General features: G+C 39.2%; 1 long non-coding RNA gene across 1 annotated transcript; it reads left to right on the top strand.

Moving 5' to 3' along the window:
• The first annotated feature begins 3,401 nt into the window (after nucleotides 1–3,401).
• Nucleotides 3,402–4,184, top strand: LOC149180695 (uncharacterized). The gene is made up of 2 exons (XR_016257484.1): nucleotides 3,402–3,580; nucleotides 3,731–4,184. It is a non-coding gene; the product is annotated as an uncharacterized LOC149180695 (long non-coding RNA).
• The last annotated feature ends 313 nt before the right edge of the window (nucleotides 4,185–4,497 follow it).

Here is a 4,497-nt window from a genome sequence, read left to right as displayed (position 1 = left end):
AAGCCAGTACAGTTTCTACGACATTTATGGAAACAATTCAAAAGCTACATGGAAACCCAAAGATTATTGTAAGTGATAGAGATCCCATTTTTATAGGAAATTTTTGGATAGAATTATTTTCTTGCCTTGGTACTCAATTAGCTCATAGCTTATCTTATCATCCGCAATCTGATGGGAAAACAGAGATAGTAAACAAATGTTTGGAAGGATATCTTCGTTGCTTTGTATCTGATAAACAGACACAATGGGTCAAATGGTTGCCTCTGGCTGAATGGTGGTATAACACTTCCTTCCATAGTGCAACAAAAATGACCCCATTTATGACACTTTATGGATATCAGCCACCATCCATCACATCATATTTAAGAGAAAATTCTAAGGTTCAAGCAGTGGAACATCACATTGAGCATCAACAACAAGTTCTCCAACTCTTAAAGGATAACCTCGTGTTGGCACAGAATAGAATGAAACAACAGGTAGATCAACATCGCAGTGAAAGAAGATTTGATGTAGGTGATTAGGTATTCCTACGGCTACAACCATATAAACAAATGTCCCTCAAGCAAACTAAGAAGGATAACAAATTGTCACCAAAGTATTATGGTCCGTACAAGGTGTTGCAAAAGATTGGTACTATGGCATACAAATTGGAGCTTCCTACAGCTTCTCGAGTGCACCCAGTTTCCATGTTTCATATTTAAAGAAGGTTATAGGCGACAAGCTCCCAGTTCAAACAATATTGCCAGAACTTGACGAGGAAGGAAAAATTATATTGGAACCGGAAGCAGTCATAGAAACAAGAACTCGACAACTATGAAATCGATCCATTTCAAAGTATCTCATCAAGTGGAAGAACTTATCCGCTGAAGATTCCACATGGGAGGATGAGAATTTTATACAAAAGCATCCAGAACTACTCAAGCGTTGAGGACAACACTTTTTTGAAGGAGAGGGGCATGTTAGGTCCCTATAATACTAGTGATGCCCCCATTAATATTGTAGTTGTATCCCTTATTAATATTGTTGTGCCCCTATTGTCCCCATATTGTTATTACTGTGCCCCATAGAATCTCTCTATTGTTATTTTTGTGCCTTTATATTATTATTGTTAGGTCGGCTTGGTTATATTGTGACCCCTTAGACTCCTATATATAGAAAGGAGGTTTTTTCATTTGAATCATCAAAGAATTATTCATTTGTGTAATGTAAAGGAGGTTTTCCCCTCGAAGAGGCTGAATTCTAAGGTGTTCAACTATCTTTTCTATCTTTTTGTGAGCCGGTTTCATAAGATAAAGAGTTTGTGGTGTGTACATATGCTTGCAAAAGAGGACTTGGTGGAGTATTGATATAGGAAGGACGGGTAGTGTGCTATGAATCAAGTAAATTGAATGAGCAAGAGCATAATTATGTTACACATGATCATGATTTGGTAGCCATTATTCATGCATTGAAAATGTGGACGCACTATCTTCTTGGCAAGAGGTTTGTATTGATGAGCGATCACAGTGGGTTGAGGTAGTTATTTGACCAATCAAATCATAATGCTAGGCAAGCTAGTTGGTTGGCCACCCTCAATGAGTTTGACTTTGAGATCAGGTACATAAAAGTAAAGGAGAACAGGGTTGCAGATGCTCTCAGTAGAAGAGTGTAGGTAAACCATGTTGCAGCTATGAGTTCTTATGGGACACATTTACAAGACTGGATCCTATAGGCAAGACAACATGATGACATGTACCAATAGCTTAAGCACGGGTTATAACAAGGTATAAGTGATCAGGCTATGGACTATTATCTCATAGCAAATGACTTGGTGAGATTTAGGGATAGGATCTATTTGTAGGATGACAATGAACTCAAGAAGAATATCTTCAGGGAGTTTCATGTCAAGCCATATCCGGGTCACCCAAGATATCATAAGACATTGACATCAGTGAAGAGGTTCTACTATTCGCCGAATAAGAAGAAGGAAGTGGCAGAGTTTGTTGCTAAATGCTTGGATTTTCAACAAGTGAAATGTGAGTGTAAGCACCCAGCTAGTTTGTTACAACCTATTCCGATTCCAGAATGGAAATGGGACGTCATTTCCATGGATCTCATTACAAGTTTTCCAAGGACATCGAAGCAGCATGATTCCATCATGATTGTGGTTGACAAGTTGAGCAAGGTAGCTCACTTCATTTCAATGAAGAATACTTATTCAGCTAGTGAGGTAGCATAGGTATTCATCATAAATATATTGAGGTTGCATGGTGTTCCAAAGAAGATTATGTCAGACAGAGATGCTAAGTTCACTTCCAGGTTTTGGAAGGAGTTATTCACAGGTTTGGGTACAAAGTGGTCCTTCAGTACGACTTATCATCCATATACAAATGGACATACATAGAGGGTCAACACGATACTAGAGGATATGTTGAGAATGTATGTTATGCATCAGCAGTGAAAGTGGTAAGAGTACCTTCCACTTGTTGAGTTTGCTTACAATAATGATTTTTAGGAGTAATTGAGAACGAGTCTATTTGAGGCACTGTATGGGCGGAGTAGTAATACTCCTATTAGATGGAATGATCCACTTATCAGGGTATTGATATTGCCAGACATGTTGTAAGACATGGAGCAATAAATGCAGGTTATCAAGAAGAATTTAAAGGCAGCACAGGATAGGCAAAAGAGTTTTGCAGATCAACATATGGCATTTAAGGAGTTTCAGGTTAGGGAGCATGTGTACTTGCAAATCAAGCCCAAGAAGATATCATTGAGGATTGGATCATGTGCGAAGTTGGAACCTCAATATTGTGGGCCTTTCAAGATCCTTGAGAGGATTGGACCAGTGGCCTACAGACTTGTACTGCCTCTGACAATGAAAGCACATGATGCTTTCCATGTCTAATTGCTTAAATGATATGTAAAAGATGTTGATCATGTTATTTATTGGTCTATATTGCAGGTGGAGCTAGAAGGAGAATTCCAGCAGGAACCTCGGTGCATATTGAAGTGGAAACAACTCATGCTTCGGAACAGAGAAATCGAGCAAGTTAAAGTGCAGTGGAAGCACTTTGGGCCCAATGAAGCTACATGGGAGATGGCTGATCATATGTGAGCTATGTATCCTTCATTATTTGTCGGTGGAGGCAAATGAGTTTTTGGTGTATGTACATATTTATGTATGGTTGATATTTATGCCGATAGGCCTTCCTATGCATCAACAATCGTCAACACTTTTACCCTGCTCCGTTGGATCAGGCGAGACACTTTCAACCGTTGATTTGACTATGACTGCTTTTTCCAAATATAGATTGAGTTGCCTTCTTGTCATGACAAGATATTTTTACTGCTTTTTCCATTCTTTTATCTATCCTATTACATACGTGTGTGCTTTTATTTATTTATTCGTGAGGCTTTTCTCACAATGCCTTTTTCTCGAGATTTCGGAGCAGAAATCCTCCGTCACTAGAAGCTCCGGGGACAGATCCGTCGTGGGTTTTTTCGTTTTTGGAGCGTGGCTATTTATTCTCAGGGTCTCTGCAATTCTGGACCCTTAGCTTTCTACAGTCGTTTTCGGCTTTGAAATACTTAATTCCAGGTCTGGTATAGCAGAAAGTTATCGTTTTCTCGATTTCTTTGGACTTCGGCTTATTCGACACGGTGAAAAATCAATTGGGTTATTTGCAGATAATTGTTTTGGATCTGATTTCCCATTTGGGTATCCTTGTCTCTACGGAGTCATTCGCAGGTTCTGCGTAAGAAACTATTGGAAGGCTCGAAGATGTTTCTGTTCGATTGGTTTTACAGCGTTCTTGCCACTCTAGGCCTGTGGCAGAAAGAGGCCAAGATTCTATTTCTAGGCCTAGATAATGCAGGCAAGACCACCTTGTTGCATATGTTGAAAGATGAGGTAAATCCTTCCAGCCCTTTGCTCAAATGTTCGAACAAATTTATCAACACAATATATTATTATTGATTTGGGTGAAACCACCATGAATGCTACTACATTGACAGTACTATTGCAATCTGGAGTAGAAAAAACGGAGGCTATGAATCCACCTTTTACTGCCCTTTGGTTCAACGTAACCAGATGCAGGAATCTGCTTTTGAACTGCCTAAATCTGGCTGTTAGACCTGACCTTTAGCTGGTGTATTTTTATTGTATAAACGTTAGATTTGATAAACTCGTCTGGGTTTACTTAGTTCCGTGTGGACACTTGCAAATAATTTTAACTTATGAGATGCCAATCTATAAATTTCGTAATCACATTGTTGTAGCGCTCTAACATTCATCCCTTTAGCTAGAAATCCCTATATCACTCGTCTCTCTAGATAGAAAGGCTGGTAGCAAAGTGGTTTTTCTTTCAGGTATGCAGAGTCCAGCCACTGTTTCTTTTATCCATAATTCCCCATAAGGGGTGAAGTGATTTGAAGAGTGCACTGGAATCCCATTGGGACTGCTGGAAGCAAAATCATGAGTGGACGAACCACATCAATTGAAAATTTGTAAGACGC

This window comes from Pinus tabuliformis, chromosome 3_2 (genome assembly GCF_031772625.1).
Source record: "Pinus tabuliformis cultivar Carrire ecotype Pingquan chromosome 3_2, CPIR1, whole genome shotgun sequence".
Classification (NCBI taxonomy): Eukaryota; Viridiplantae; Streptophyta; class Pinopsida; order Pinales; family Pinaceae; genus Pinus; species Pinus tabuliformis.
The sequence above is the reverse complement of the archived record's forward strand: the minus strand, read 5'-3'. Positions and strand labels throughout refer to the sequence as shown.